The sequence below is a fragment of the Eutrema salsugineum genome, unplaced genomic scaffold (genome assembly GCF_000478725.1).
Source record: "Eutrema salsugineum unplaced genomic scaffold, Eutsalg1_0 scaffold_3, whole genome shotgun sequence".
Taxonomy (NCBI): Eukaryota; Viridiplantae; Streptophyta; class Magnoliopsida; order Brassicales; family Brassicaceae; genus Eutrema; species Eutrema salsugineum.
The window spans coordinates 15,972,842-15,989,316 of NW_006256756.1; the positions used below are offsets into that span (position 1 = coordinate 15,972,842).

The 16,475-nt window shown below is 42.2% G+C and overlaps 3 non-coding genes across 3 annotated transcripts; 2 read left to right on the forward strand and 1 right to left on the reverse strand.

Annotated features, from left to right (window-relative positions):
• The first annotated feature begins 499 nt into the window (after positions 1–499).
• On the forward strand, positions 500–606 carry LOC112085522. The gene has a single exon (XR_002898826.1). It is a non-coding gene; the product is annotated as a small nucleolar RNA R71 (small nucleolar RNA).
• Positions 607–7,059: 6,453 nt separating this feature from the next.
• On the forward strand, positions 7,060–7,166 carry LOC112085657. The gene has a single exon (XR_002898957.1). It is a non-coding gene; the product is annotated as a small nucleolar RNA R71 (small nucleolar RNA).
• Positions 7,167–14,218: 7,052 nt separating this feature from the next.
• Positions 14,219–14,325, reverse strand: LOC112085548. The gene has a single exon (XR_002898851.1). It is a non-coding gene; the product is annotated as a small nucleolar RNA R71 (small nucleolar RNA).
• Between the last annotated feature and the right edge of the window lie 2,150 nt (positions 14,326–16,475).

Below are 16,475 nucleotides of genomic sequence, written 5' to 3' on the forward strand. Positions count from 1 at the left end.
CTTTTGAGCATAGCTTTGTTGTTGTTGTTGAGCAGGGTACACTTGGTCTTGAGGGTTAGCTACATTCGGGTTTCTGTATGAGAGGTTTGGGTTACTGTTGTAGTTGTTAAACCGCTGATACCTCTGCTGATTCCCTATGTAATTCAGCTCCTCTTGTGTTAGACCATCTTCATTGACATTGTCAAAACTTGGCCCTTGCTCATCAAACTCGCCTACAAAGTGTATTGGCTTTTGAGTCGCCATCAAAACCTTGTAAAGCTTACTCTGAAGCTCTCTTATATCCTTTTTCATGCGCTGTTCATCACTAGATCCCTCTGTACGGTTTGCTCTATCAAAGTCCTCTCCATACGTGTCATTGGACATGGCTAGGTTCTCAACTAGTTCCATTGCCGCAGTGATCTGTTTTCCAAGAAAATTCCCATTTGAAGCTGTATCGAGTTGGTTTCTGATCTTGGGGAGTGCACCTCGGTATAAAGTACTCAAGAGGGATGCCTCTGAGAAGCCGTGGTGTGGGCATTGGTTAGTATAGCTTCTAAACCGTTCCCAAGCTTCACTAAAGCTCTTGTTATTGTGCTGCGTGAAACTTGAGATCTGATTCCTGAGCTTAGCCGTGCGTGATGTGGAAAAGAACTTTGATAAGAACGCCAGTTAACACTGCTCCCAGGTTTGTATAGAAACCCTCGGTATATTCTTTTCCCACTGGTGTGCTTTATCACCGAGGCTGAAAGGGAACAAGCGTAGCTTGAAGCTATCTTCGGAGACGCCATTTATCTTGGTTAAGTCGCAAACCCGATCAAATTGATCTAGATGCTCGAGAGGGTCTTCTCCAGCCCGACCGTGGAACTTTGAGTTTTGCACCATATTGAGCAGGGAAGCTTTAACTTCAAAGGTGTTGTTTTGAACTGGTGGAGCTTGAATCCCGGCTCGGTATTGGTGCGCATTAGCTCGGTCATTCTCTCCAACACAGATTGGAGGATGTTGTCTCTGAACTTGGGGCAGTGGCGGATGAACATGATGGGCTTGTTGTTCATTTCTATTCGCTTGATGTTGGTTTTTCTGAGCAAGCCGTTCGTTTCTTTGAGCTTGTTGCTGATTAACATAGGCTTGTTGTTCATTTCTTCCTGCCTGCGCCTGATTAGCCTGAGCCTGGTGCTCGGCTGCCTGAGCCTGTTGCTCCATTCTCTGTTGTTCTGCCATTCCAAGTCTGTCAAAGTGCCGTTCTCTCTCGCGAGCTCGCCTTTCTAATCTGTCGATGTTATCGTCGTATGGGAAAAGCGATCCTGTGCTCAGAGACCTGGTATTCATGCACCTGAAAACAAAACAAGAACTTGGAAAGAAGTTAGTAAAACAAAGGAAAGAAAAGCTTGAACTCAAGAACAAACAAGAGACTAATGCTCCTACAAGTTGGCAACGGCGCCAATTGATAACTAAGAGTTTTCAGGCTCTTAGAAGGGTTATCAATCCCCTTGTCAAAGTAGTATAAGGGGTGTCAAACCAAGCTTGTAAACGAGACACTTGCCTATGTCATTTGTTCACTTAAGTCAAGACAAGATGATAAAAGTTTGGTGACGATGATTAACAGGCAAATGAGCAATAAAGTTAAATAAAAGCAGAGATTTAAACTAATCAAGATGCAAATAACAAACAGGTGATTCAGATGATGGTAATGAATGATAAAGGCAGAAGCTTTAGACAGGATATTTGACTCGGGTGCTTCCAAGTTAGACTAAGGGGCTAATGAATCATTTTATCAAGCGATTTCATTTGACTTTGAACTCAAGGCACGTTAATCTTCTCATGAAAGTATTAAACGTCTAAACTGATCCTCTTTCATACCAAAATCCCTTTTGAGAAGCACGAATCAGTCAGCAATAAGAATCGGTTCAAAAACGTCATTTAAGAGAACAAACTATCACTCTCGCGATGAAAGACTCTTAAACCCTTAACCGATTGGTTCAGACATTTCTACAAACACTTCTGATGCGAGATATGTCTCAGATCTGAACCTCAAGTGATGTGCTTGGATCCAACTTAGAGATCTCGTCGGTTAAGGAATGAAACATGCAAGACTAGACACCTAAACCCATTAATCCACCTAGAAAGCACCCTAATCTACCTATCTAAAGCCGCTTAAACGACTACTCACTGATCATAACGAGCTCACTAAGTCCTTTGCAAGACGTGTAGCTAGTCATGATAAGGAGTTTGATGTTGGATGATAAAAGAAATAAAGAAAGAACAAGATTCTGATGCAAAAACGAGATATCGGATTAGATTAATCAAGTTTCACGAAAGAGGCAAGTTCTTAGAGCTAAAAACAGATAAGAGATAAGATAACTAGGTTTTTAGTCTCAAAATGTATTTATAGCAAAGGGAAAGTGTCGCGGGTCAGCCCGGAACAAACCGGGTACTGAACCGCCTTCTTGGGTTGATGGGAGAGTGCCACGGTGTGTCGGAAAGTGAAGCCGATGTCTTCATGCCGAGGCGTGCACGTGAGTCAGGATCCAGATGAAGATCTCGTGAAGAACACGTCAAGAACATGCATGAACCCTAGTCTTTGATCTATCCTCACGTGTATGTTCTTGAGCCATTTTGTTCTTGATTCTGGGTTCGTGACAAGGGACCTCGGGATAAAATGTCGAGGGGTCATGATGTCGAGGTGCTTGGGAGAACACAGTCCGGCATGCACGCCGAGGTCATTACACCGAGGTGTACTTTCAACATTTAGTCGTTTCCAGCTTCAGTTCTTACGTATGCATGCCTCGCTCTAACCATGCCAAGGCTTTGGCACGAGGTCTAGTCCAGAATACTTCCAAGATATGAGCCTCGACTTGAGTGATGCCAAGGTAAAGATACCGAGGCTTGTGAGAATACTTAGTGCGTATCGCAACTCTTTTAGGCTTGTATCGACCATGTCACCTTCCGGAAGCAGTAACTTTCAGCACACGACTCCAATTGCTCTGGGACCAGTTCCACAGTCAAGATGACTTAATAATCTCGAACTTTGGTGAAGAAACCATCGGAGCTTGGGGAGTGGAAGGCTTCCTGGATTTAACATCTTTGCGCCGCATTGAAATCACCGGAAAATAGACTTTTAGACCGATGTGAACTCCGGAGACCCTATCTTCCAAACCTTTCCTCCGAATTGAGCGATTTCAAATGCTCTGAGAAGATCTTCCATGGATCTCGAACTTTGGTGAAGACCGGGTAAGCTGGTTCGGTCTGGAGGGGCTCCGTCCGCCATGATCTTTGAAGTTCGCCGTTCAGTTCTCAGGTACGCGCAATGCTGGTGAATGCTCCGGAAGCCATATCTTTCTCTCCATTGGTCCGAATTGGATGATTCCAACTGTTCTGGAATCTTTGCTTGATTATCTCCAACTTTGGTGCAGACCCCGCCAACTGATTCGGACCGGAAGGTTCCCCGGATTGCTGATCTCTGAATTGTGCGGGCAAGGACAACTTTTGGTCGTAAAAACCTTCCCGCGGTAAGAAAAATGGCCGAGGGCTGCGTACCGCGGTAAGCTTTTTGGTCGTAAAAATTCTTGCCTCGGTCAAAAACTTGTCCTGTGGTATTTTTGCACTCGACACTCGATTCTGGCCGATCGGTAAGGTTTTTGGCCGGTAATGAGCGTCTGGTAAACATTTTGGCCGAGGTTTCCGACCAGCCGGAACGAGATTTGGCTGAGAAATTCCTCCAAGCGGTTTTCACCATTTTTGACCCTTTTCTTCACCGTTTTCTTTTCTGTTCCTCTTCTTAGGCTCCAATTGGTCTCCAAAGCTCCTGATAAAGACTTCAAAACATGCAAAACTCTTTGGGACCTAATGCAAGCCCTAAGTCCTATTTTAATGCCTAAAGACTCAATTTACATGAGAAAACACATGATGAGGACTCTATAATGCAATCTAAATGATGTAAAATATAGACATATCAGCTAGACTCTTTCTTTTCAAAACACTAGAGCTCACTTTCTTTGACTCAAAACTCCAAGACTGATTTCTTTTCTTTTTGTATCCCCTAGTTCTAACCATTCTCCTTTTATTTCCACTCATCTCTCCTTTTTCCACTCACCAACAAGTATTCCCCCACACTTAGTTCTTGCAAAATCTCTCAGCTCCTTGATGATGGAACTTATCACTCAATGAGACTTGCCCTTGTCGCCCTAAACCTAACACTTTCTGCTAAGTTTGGTCCAAGGTGGCCTCTCAATCACACACAAACAATTGGCTTGAAAGAAGGATGGGTTCAGGGTGAGGAAAACTGATCTATTATGCAGATTCAGCTATTTGAGCTAAGGAAGAGGATGGTAAAAACAGGATTCTAGCTCAAATATGTATATTAGTATCCACAAGCTTATTTAAACAATGCATCAAATGATAATTTCAAGTCAAGTTCAGGGTTTTCACTTGTTAGAGTTGAGTTCAATTCAAACTTGCTTCTCAGATTCAAATCATTTCAAGCCTTGCAAGCACAGAAATCATTTCACAAGCATATTTGGTCCAAATTTTCAAAGTCATGTACTCTCAAGGAAAAACTATCATTACTCCCAGCAAGATGCAACCTATATGATGCAAACTAGACTCAATCCTAAAAAATGTGAATGCAACTACATGATCATTTTTTGTGAAATTTTTTTTTTTTTGATTTTTCAATTTTTTCGGTTTTTATATGCAGACTCAAGATGCAAATCAAAATAAGAACAAGAGAAAACATGATTAGTAAACACAAAACCCCTCCCCGACACTTAAATAACACAGTCCCTTGTGTTATAAAAGCATAAGAGAGGAGTGAAAGGCAAAAGCAAGAAAGATGCAAAATGAGAAATAAAGAACTAGATGCATATGTACAAGGAGTTTGGAGTGTTACCAGATTTGTTTGTGATGGAAAGGAGTAGTGGAATTGTGAATCTCAGGAGGCTAAAGAACACCAGGTCATCTGTAACCTGAACACACTCCACAAGACACATCAAAACATCTTAAAAACACCAAGAGAAAGCATTAAAAATAATATTTACAAAGGATAAGCTTGGGGTGTCTCCCAAGAGCACTTTGTTTTAAGTCACTAAGTTTGACTTTTCATACTCTTTTCTTAGTGAGTGAGAGGAGGAGCTTTGATGCTCCTTGTCTTGTCCATGAATTCAAGCATTAGGTCCCTGTTCATCAGCTCTTGAACACCAGATGACCCTTTGTCTATGAGCTCTTGTGTGAGGATTGCCCTGACTTTTGCAAAAGGTTTTGATCCTCCAATGCCTTTAACCTTGTATTCCACTGCTCCACCATCAAACTTCCAAGGAGTGAGAGTTAAGACTTGAGAAGATGACTCAAGAGTGAATGGTCTGGTTCTTGGTGGGTTCTTGTCTTGAGACCCTGAGCCATTGCCTTTGTTGTTGCTGATCTCCTTCTCACTTGGTGTAGGAGATAGAGATTCCAAGCAAGCTTCATCATCACTAAAGAAATCCCCTTCAAACTCAAGATCAGGTCTTATTAGGGATTCTTTCTTTTTCTCAACAGATGCAGGGGGTTGAGCTTCTTCTATAGTTCTAATACTCCCCACATACATCATCCCATAGCGTTCAACTCATCAGAATCATCAGATATAACTCCACAAAACCCAGCAAGAGGAGGCTTAAGAGGATAAGATACTTCATCATCTACCTTAGCAAGCACCACTCTTTGAGTATCAAAGTCCATCCTTGCTCCTGTGGTGTTCAGAAATGGAGTTCCAAGCAAAAGAGGTAGCTCTTTTGTCTTCTTCATCTTCATAACTACAAAATCTGTTGGAACTGTGCATTCACCAATTTTCAATGGGTAGTCTTCAAGGATTCCATATGGTTTCTTTGAGGATGAATCTCCAAAGGTGATTGACATTTGGTGATGCTTAAGACTCTTGATCCCTAGTCCCTCCACCATGTCTAAAGACATTACATTGATGCTTGATCCAGAATCACACAAAGCATTATCCACTTTCAAGTTTCCAAGAGAGCATGAGATGGAGAACTTTCCTGGGTTGCCTAGCTTGGGAATAAATTTGGGTTTCACCCTTGTTGAGCCAGTGCTAGAGACTCCATCAGATTTCCTTCCTTGAACTATTCTCTGATCCTTTCTTTCAGTAATCTCAGAATCATTCTTTCTTATATCAAAACAAGCTGCCTCCCCACCTTCTTTCTCAATGTCCTCATTGAGATCACAGAGCAGGAACTCAAACTCATCTATGATGGCGTCCTCATCATCTTTTGTCAGGCATTTTTCACTTGAGACATTGCCATGAAAAAGATCCTCAATTTCTTGGATAGCAGCATGATTCTCAGCATTTGAGAGGATTACATTGCAGTATTCTGTTTGATGTGCAACTGATGTCCCTGGTAAAGATCTTTGAGCTTGAGAACTGCAGTGGCCCTTATTGTTCTCTAGATTCTTGACTTTGGAAGCCAAGGTGGAAAGTTGAGTTAGAAGATCAGAATAAGTGCAATCCACCTTGTTGTTAATCTCTGCCATTTTCTTGTTGAAGTCCATGGCACCATTTGCTTGACCTTGGAGAATTTGCTGGAGCAGGTTATGTACTTCTTGATCCTTATTCCCTGAGTTCTGTTGGAGGCTTTGCTGTTGGGGAGGGACAAAACCATGCTGGTTATTGATGTGAGAGTGAAAGTTCTGGGTGGGGTGATTCTTGTAGTAGGTGAAGCCTTTTGGTAACCTTGTTGTCCACCTACAAAGTTTACCTCAGCTGTGATGTCTTCCCCTTGAAATGTGTCTTGAAACACATGATTCACATCTCTAATCAAGTTGACTGACTTATGAGAAGCTAGGAGAAGTTTGTCTAGCTTCTCATTGAGAGACCAGATGTCTTTCCTTGTTCTTTCCTCTTCAGCACACACAGCACCTCTTGAATTCCTGTCAAACTCTTCTCCATAAAGCTCATCACTCTGAGCTACGTTCTCCACAAGGGTCATGGCATCATTGACTTCCTTGGTCATGAAATTACTATTTGAAGCAGTGTCCAAGAGGAGTCTGACCTTTGGTAAAGCACCTCTGTAGAAGGTACTTAGCAGCTGACAATCTGAGAATCCATGGTGAGGGCATTTCATGGTATATCCTCTAAATCATTCCAAAGCCTCACAAAATGATTCATGGTTCTTCTGAATGAAACTTGAGATTTCATTTCTTAACCTTGCTGTTCTTGATGAAGAGAAGAACTTGGTTAGAAATGCTCTTTTGCATTGCTCCCAAGTTGTGACTGATCCTTGAGGTAGAGACTTTTCCCACTGATGAGCTTTGTCTCCTAGAGAAAAAGGGAATAGCCTCAACTTGAAACTGTCCTCACTCACTCCATTCATCTTAGTGAGATCACAAACTCTATCAAAGTTGTCAATGTGATCTAATGGGTTTTCTAATGCCAAGCCATGGAACCTGTTTGATTGCACCATGTTGATCAAGCCAGATTTGATCTCAAAATCGTTTTCAGGTGTTGGAGCTTGAATCCCATGTCTTTGACCTTGAGCATTGGCCTCATCACCAGCTCCCACAACTTGTCTTGGACGTGGAGGTGGTTGCCCTTGATCCATACCCAACCTCTCAATGTGCTCAGCTCTTTCTCTTTGTCTCTTTGCTTGACTTCTGGTGTTCATACACCTGAAAACAAAGACAGCACTTGAAAGGTAATCAGTAAAACAAAAGAAAATGACTTGATCTCAAGAAGATCCAAATTCCTAATGCTAGAATGAATCTCCAAATGGCAACGGCGCCAAATTGATACAATCCTTGATAAATTCCTCAACTACTCATGTCATTGCAGCACTTGAGGTATCAATCCAAGTGGAGAGATTCTAGACACTAGAACTATGAGGAGCTATCTTAATCCAAGTCTAATAAGCAGATGAGTTGGTAACAAGGTGATCTAAAAACATAAAGCAAACAAGAACAAGCAGTAATTAAGAATTAAACAAGCAAGAGAAACTAAACAAACACTCAAATTCAAGTAAAGAGAAAGCTAAACCTCTAGATGTGATCATTGATCAGGGTGCTTTCAATGCTTAACTCATGATGCTAAGAAAACAATGCAACACTTGCAATTCTTTAGTCTAGACTTCCAAAGCAGATTAATTCATTCTCATGACAGAAATCTCTTTGCAAATTACTTAATCAAGACTAATTCCCATTAGTGAATAAGCAATTAACAAGCATAAGGTTCCAAGTCTAACATGACCAAACAGCCTCTTTGTGCATCAAAATAAGAGCTAAGAAAGACTGAATCTTATACAGAAAGATAAAGCAAGCATGACATGATCTCAAATTCCAAACAACTTAGAACTCAAAGCAAGACCATTTCTTTCCCAAGACAATGATCACTATACTAATCAGCATTCAAACCTAACTCTCATTAGTGGTAATAATGATCAATATGCATTAACAAACAGTTCTAATATGTCATTTATGCTTTAAACAAACATTCCCATGGCATTTAAAACATAAACCCTTAAGTTAGCTCATTCAGGCATTTCATCAAACACCTTGTGGGTGGAGAAATGCCTAAGCTCTAGATCAAGCTTATAATGAGAGATCTAGCATTAAGAACAGCTAACTAAGGAAAGGAAATGAGAATTTAGAACCTAAACATCATTAATCAAACATCAAAGCACCCTAATCTACACACCTAGAAGCTTAAAAGAAGACTACTCACTAATCATGCTTAACACACCTATTCTTTTGCAAGAGGTGATGTTAAATATGATTAGAAGCAAAGATAAGAAGATGAGATGATAAGAAACAGACTTAGATTGATTAATTCCTTGAGATATCTCTTAACAAACTCGTTTTTTTTAACAAAAGGGGAAAGAGAAACAAGAGAAAACAAAGCCTTTTTTCTTGGAAAAAACCCTAAAAAGCATATATAGTGTCTCTTGCGGACCGGGTCAGCCCAGGACAAACTGGGTCCTGACCCGGCTTTGATGGATAGTGGTGTGGTTTGCCACGGTCAGATGATGCTTGGAAAGACCGTGGCAAACTGACCGTGGCAAACTGATAGTGTCAAAGTTCTTGGACAGATTCTTCATGATCAAGGTTGCCATGGCTTGATTTACACCATGTCTAGTGGCCGTGTCTCTTCTTTTCTGGGTTTGGGTGATGAACTTCTTGGATTGCCACGGTCTAGTAGCTCTTGGTCAAGCCCCGTGGCAAGTGGTCGTGTCAAACGCCGAAGGTGTGTAAAAGTTGCCATGGTCAAGTCCTAGACCGTGGCATTGAAACCGTGTCAAGTGCCGAATGCTTGTAAAGTTCTTCCCGGTCAAGTGTAGACCGTGTCATTCAGATCGTGTCAAACGCCGAAGGATTGCAAATAAGTGCCACGGCCAAGTGTGGACCGTGGCATTCCATCGCGGCATGTTTCACTTAGCTCGCATCATTCAGGGCTGTTTGGACCACTTCACATTCCGGAGAGTGTAACTTCTACGATACTTGTCCGAATTGTGTTCTTCCGGTTTCAAAGAACAGAGGACTCATATACCTTCAGCTTTGGTGAAGGAAGCTTCGGTGCTTGGGAAGTGGAAGGCTTCCTGCAGGGCTCATCTTCGCAGTGCATTTACACGATCAGAGAGAGACGTCTAGACATGTGTCCATTCCGGAGACCGTAACTTCTTGATCATAGCTCCGAATTGAATGATCTTGGACGTTCTGGAAAGGGGACTCAAATATCTCTGATTCTCATGAAGTCCCTGGAAACCGAATCAGCCTGGAAGTGCACCGTCCTTCGCATTCTTCGGAGCTTATCGGGTTCGTCCAAAACGGCAGCGAGACAGGAGTTTCTTCCGACGAGCTTAACTTTCTCCTCACGCGTCCGAATTACATGATTATACTTGCTCTGGAACCGTGATCCAATCCTCTCCAACTTTGATGAAGCACCAAATAACTGAATCAGACCGGAAGGTTCCCCGGAAACGTGTCTGCACCCGGAGATTTTGGCCGAGAAATCCATTGGCCAGTACGCGTTTTGGCCAACAAAATCCACCCGCGGTACATGAGAATGGCCGAGAAAAACCTTCCTGGTGTGGGAGAATGGCCGAGAACCTCCAAAACCCCAATTTCACCATTTTTCAAGCCTTGATCACCATTCCACTTCCTGGATTCATCTTTTCAGCTCCAAATAGCTCCAAATACACCTGATAAACACTCAAAACATGCGAAGACTCATTGGGACCTAATGCATCTCCTAAGTTCTAAAACAAACCCTAAGGACCTAAAATGCATGAAATAAAACATGATTTGGAATGAAATATGCAACCTAAATGATGCAAATTATGAACATATCATCACCCTAATCATCTAATCACTCATCACAACAATTAACTCTCGCTCTCATGCTGCGAATAAGATCACGCATTTAAAACAGAATTCATCTACGCTCGCGATTCTCTGTAGGTAGCGTTCGTCTCCTACAGCGATTTCGCTCGATCACTTCTAGTTCTGGTAATTCGATACAACACTCTCGTGGCTCCAATTACTGAGATCAATTTCTAAGCAGTTAGCAACAGAAACAGCATAAGGAACAAGAGTGAAGGAAGGACTCCTAGAATATTTTGAACCCTAAATCGAATAAAGCATAAGATCAAAACATGAAATTCCCTTTGAAGAATCCCTTAAAAACCCAACTGGGAAACTACTCAGACATAGTCGAATTCAACATCACAAGAGTATTTAGAATTGCAGAGAATTGAAATAGACAAAGTTTAGAAACGAAGAACAGGTTGAAGGAGGAGGGCCGATGGTGCCCCTCTCAGTGGCTCCTATTGGGGCAAATTTTAACCGGTTCGTGTGTGAATAGTACTACGGAATGACGAGAAGAGATAGATATTTATTAATCAACGAATATTGAGTTACAAGCAATCAATATCGAAAATCAAGGTAAGTTGGTATCGCCCGTCGCTCGGTAGTCGTCGTCGATTGGCGAGAGCGAAGGTACGAAAAGATCTGGTCCTTTCAGTTCTCTGTTGCGGGTATAAAGTTTTTAGGGTTTTCTGCAGTATGTGTTTGTGTGTCCGTCCTTGCTCGAGGACTTCTCTATTTATAGGGTTATGTCAATCCTAATTCTTATTGAATTAGGTTTTATATATCGGTCGGTCTTTCCATATTTCCCTTTGAATTGGGAGCTCATGTTGGTCGGTCGCTTCAACTTTTCTAGACGGGTTATTCAAGAGTATGAACCAACGGCTTATAATAAACCACTGGTCGATGTTAAACCAATTGACAAAGACGAATAGTCGATGTTGAGACTCTCTCTCTAGTGACCGTTCGTCACTCCCATTCCTTTCAGGTACATGATCACAATGACCGTTCATCATTCGTACACTCCTATCAGCGACACGATCACAATGACCATTCGTCACTCCTTTCCTCTTGCCAATGACATGATCACAATGACCGTGATATGTTCATAATTTGTCATATTTAGGATTGCATTTTTGTCCAAAGATTGAGTCTCATGCATACATTTAGCTAGTTTTGTTAGAGTTTGTCCTTGGTTCTAGCTTTGTCTAGGATTTTCATTAGGTCCTAGAGTGTTCTGCATTTTTGGAGTGTTCTCAGGTCATTTGGAGACTTTTTGGAGCAACTTGGAGCTGGGATCATGGAGGAGCCCTGGCCTGTGTACAGCAACTTGGACAGATGGTTTGGTGCAGAAAAAACCCTCATTTTGATCGCGTGGGAAGAAAGACTTGCAGTGCGATTCAACCTCCGATGTATTCATCAAGAATCAAGAGGATAACGTCGAGTTTGCGGAACACTTGAGATCGTCTCATTTGGAGATGTAAGCAGAAAGTTAAGCTCATCAGAAGGCACGCCCGTCTCGCTGCCATTTTAGACCGACCCGACGAGCTCCAAAGATTGCGAAGGACGATGCATTTCCAGACCGATGCAGTCTACAGGGCCTTCATCAAGATTTGAGATAAGTGAGTCCTATTTCCAGAACAGTTGAGATCATTCCATTTGGAGTTGTGAGGCGTGAGTTCCGGAAGAATAAAGACGTACATATCCCTCGAGCATCAAGAGCATGGGAATTATGCTAAGGGAAGGTTGGCACAGTGGAATGCCACGGTCCACATCTGGCCGTGGCAACTTGATGCAATCCTTCGGCGTTTGACACGGCCATGCATCACGGTTTTAGACTTGGCCGTGGCAACTTTATGCAATCCTTCGGCGTTTGACAAGGCCATGCATCATGACCAGAGGGAACCCGTGGCACCAAGATTCATCCAAGAACAGAAGCTTCGGGACTTGACACGGTCACTTGCCACGGCTTGACCAAGAACTGTTAGACCGTGGCAAACCTCATCTTTACCCACCAAAGCCGGGTCAGTACCCGGTTTGTTCCGGGCTGACCCGGTTCGTCCAAGACTACTATAAATACTTTTTAAACCTAATTTGGAGAAAATCTTATCTTATCCTTAGTCTCCTTTTCCTTTTTTAAAAAAAATCATTGGCTAATACTTTGTTTTGAGTTTAATATCGATTTGAAGAAGTGTTTTCCATCTTTTCTTATCATTTCTCATCATCAAATCACACTTCTAATCATGATTAACAACACATCTTGCAAAGGATCTAGTGTGTTAGTCATGATTAGTGAGTAAACCCCATATTAAGGTCTTAGACATGTAGATTAGGGTGCTTAAGTGGTAGATTAGTGAGCTTAGGGGTTAGATCATGCATATTCCATTCTCTACAACCTGTTCTTAATGCTAGATCCATACACATCATATGTGGTCTAGATTCTGGGCATTTCATGCACCAAAAGTGTTTGATGAAATGTCTGAACCAAGGTTGTTAGAGGTTTAAGTGTTATTCATCATGGGAATGATTCTTTATATGCTTAAATGACAGATTAAACTGATTCTTAATGCTTGGTGATTCATGTTTCACTAATGATGATTAGGTTAGAAACTGTTTTAGCATAGAAGTTGATACCTTCATGAGAGGATTGACTTAATTAATGATGTTTAAGTTGAATGGTTTGCTTGATCATATGGTTCATTAGCTCACTAGTTTAACACTGAAGGCACCCTAATCCACTATCATGTCTAAGATCTTTTTCATCATCATACATACATTCTCATCATCATTTTTTTATTTGCTTGACTTTGTTTGATCACTTCTTTAGTCATTAATCTTGTTTTAAGTTTGTAGTTGTCTCAAATCAATCAAAACCTCACCTGTTTATTTGAATTGAGAAACTGATCACATAGCTTAGTGTCTATCACCACATTCTTGAATTGACAACCTCTTTTGTGCTACTTTGACAAGGGGATTGATAGCCCTGAGACCCAAAATGTCTTGTCTATCAATTGGCGCCGTTGCCAAATTGTGGAGTGTTTAGCATTAAGCTCTGATCTGCTTTTGAGATCAAGTGCTTATTTTTTGTTTTTACTGATTATTTTCAAGTTCTGGTTGTGATTTCAGGTGCATGAACACCAGGTCCAGATCAAGAAGCTGTGGTCCACCTTTCCCCTTAAACGAGAACATTAATCTTTTGGTACCAAGGAGGAGAAGGGACAGACGTGTAAGACAGATTGATCAGGCTGATATGGAAGATCAAAGAGAGCATGTGGTTGACATAGAACAACCGGTTCAGGAGCAGCAGGCTCAGGGTAATAGAGCTGGTAATGGAGCTGGTAATGCAGCTGGTCATGGAGTTTGTCAAGGGTTACCTCAGGGTAATGTTCATCAGGAACAGGTGCATCAACAGCAAGCTTATGTCCACCAGGGACAAGCTCCAGCTCATCAGCAGAGGCATCAGGCCAATGTAAAACAAAGACAACAGGTGCACCACCAACATCAGCCCTTCCAACACCAGCAAAGGATATATGAGCAGCCACAGATCTATGTTGGAGAGAATGACAGGGCAAATGCTCATCAGTATGGAGCTGGAATTCAGGCACCACCTGTGCAAAACAACAACTTTGAAGTGAAGGCATCCTTGTTGAATATGGTCCAGAACTCAAAGTTCCATGGATTAGCAATGGAAGATCCCTTGGAACACTTGAATCAATTTGATAAAGTGTGTGACCTGACAAAGATAAATGGAGTTTCTGAGGACAGTTTCAAGCTCAGATTATTCCCCTTCAGTCTTGGTGACAAAGCTCACCAATGGGAGAAGAATCTTCCAAGAGGCTCCATTCAAACCTGGGAGCAATGCAAGCAAGCCTTTCTATCTAAATTCTTCTCCACCTCCAGAACTGCAAAACTGAGAAACCAAATCTCTAGCTTCACTCAGCACAGAAATGAGAGTTTTGGTGAAGCATATGAGAGATTCAGGAACTACACCAACCAATGCCCACACCATGGGTTTAGTGAGGCTTCTCTTCTCAATACACTTTATAGAGGAGATTTTCCCAAGATTAGAAACCAGTTGGATACTGCTTCCAATGGGAACTTTCTGGGTAAGGAGATTCATGCTGCTTTAGAGCTAGTGGAGAACTTGGCAATGAGCAATGACACTTATGGTGAAGACTATGACAGATCAAATAGATCTGAAGGTTCAAGCTCAGAACAGAGGCTCACTAGAGAAGTTAAGGAGTTGAGAAGTGAATTGGACAAGTAAAATTCACCACTCAAAAACCAATGCACTTTGTAGGAGAGTATGAGGAACCTTCTCAGATATTTGAGAACATAAGTGAAGAAGGTCTAACCCAGGAGGAGCTTAACTACATTGGGAATCAGAGGTTCCAAGGATATCAGTATGGCAATGTAAATCAGAACCTCTCTTACAGGAATCCCAATGTAGCTAACCCACAAGACCAGGTCTATCCCAATTCTCAAGCTCCTAAGAACTTTGTTCCCAAGAACAACTTTCAAGGGTCATTTCAACCCAAGAATAAGTTTGCTAAGAATCAGGGTTTTGGTCAGCAACAGCAACCATTTCAGGGTACTGGTTTCAGTTCACAACAGCAAAAGGCACCACCAGGGTTTGGTCCACCACAGTTCCAGCAACAAGCGCCAGTTCAACAACAGTTTTAGCCACCAACAGTTCAGCAGCAGCCACAGATGGGTTCAGATATGGTTGAAATTCTGCAACAACTGCTTCAAGGTCAACAGATATTTGCAAGCCAGAATGCAGCCATGCAGCAGGAAATCAAGGAATTGAAGCAAAACCAGGCTTCAAGCTCAAGGAACCAAGGCCATCTACCTCGAAACCCTGAACCCAACCCCAAGGAATATGCTAAAGCCATTACACTGAGGAGTGGAAAGGAGCTACCTGGTATTGAGAACAACAGAGTGATCATTGAGGACAATGATCAAACTGAGGGGGAGGCAGCCTTAAAAGATGATCAAGTTGCTGAGAGACCAAGGAAAGAAAAGGGTAAAGAGGTAGCAAAGGAACCTGAACCAGAAAAGATATATGTGCGACCACCTCCATACCAACCCAAACTCCCATTTCCAGGGAGGTTTAAGAAGCAGCTTGAAGACAAGGCAAGAGCTGTATTTGAGAAGGCACTCAATGAGACACCACTCACAATGCCTCTCATTGATGCATTTCTAATGATGCCAAAGATGGGTAAGTTTTTTGAAGGATGCCACTCTGAACAACACTAAAGAGCTTCAAGGCATGGTGGTACTAAGTCATGAATGCAGTGCCATCATTCAGAAGAAGTCCATCCCAAGAAAGCTGACTGATCCAGGGAGTTTCACACTCCCTTGTGCCATTCGACCTCTACTATTTTCTGGATGCGTTTGTGATCTGGGAGCATCAGTCAGCTTGTTGCCATTCTCCATAGCAAAGAAGCTGGGCTTTAGAGTCTTCAAACCTGCAAGGATCTCTCTTATACTTGCAGACAGATCAGTTAGATTGCCTGTTGGTATGTTGGAAGATCTGCCTGTCAAGATTGGTGGTTTTGAGGTTACAACTGATTTTGTTGTTCTGGAAATGGATGAGGAACCAGTAGATCCCCTTATCTTAGGCAGGCCATTCCTGGCCACAGCAGGAGCTATTATTGACGTGAGAGGTGGGATAATAGAGCTTCAACTTGGGTCTGAGAAGCTCAAGTTTGATGTGATTGAGATGATGAAGAAACCCACCATTGAAGGTCAATGCTTCTATGTGGAGACAATGGATCAGTTGGCTGATGAGTTGCTTGAGGAACAGAACACTGAGGACCCTCTTCAAGCTACTCTAACCCAAGAACAAGGAGACAATGGGCTCTTAGCAGAAGAAAGTGAGGGGTACAAGTTGTATTTGGACAATGCTAGAGAACTTGGTCCTGAGACAAGGTTTTTGGAGCTGGAACAAAGTGGCTCTGAGGTTTTGGCTATCAAAGGATCAGACACTAGCCAATGCAGCTTTGACAAGGATTGGAATGAGGCTGATGCACCCCCTGTTGAGCTCAAGCCTCTACCAACAGGGCTCAGGTATGCATTCTTGGGCTTAAACTCCACATATCCAGTGATCATCAATGATAGCTTATTAGAGCATGAAGAGAGTGCATTGCTTAGTGAGATAA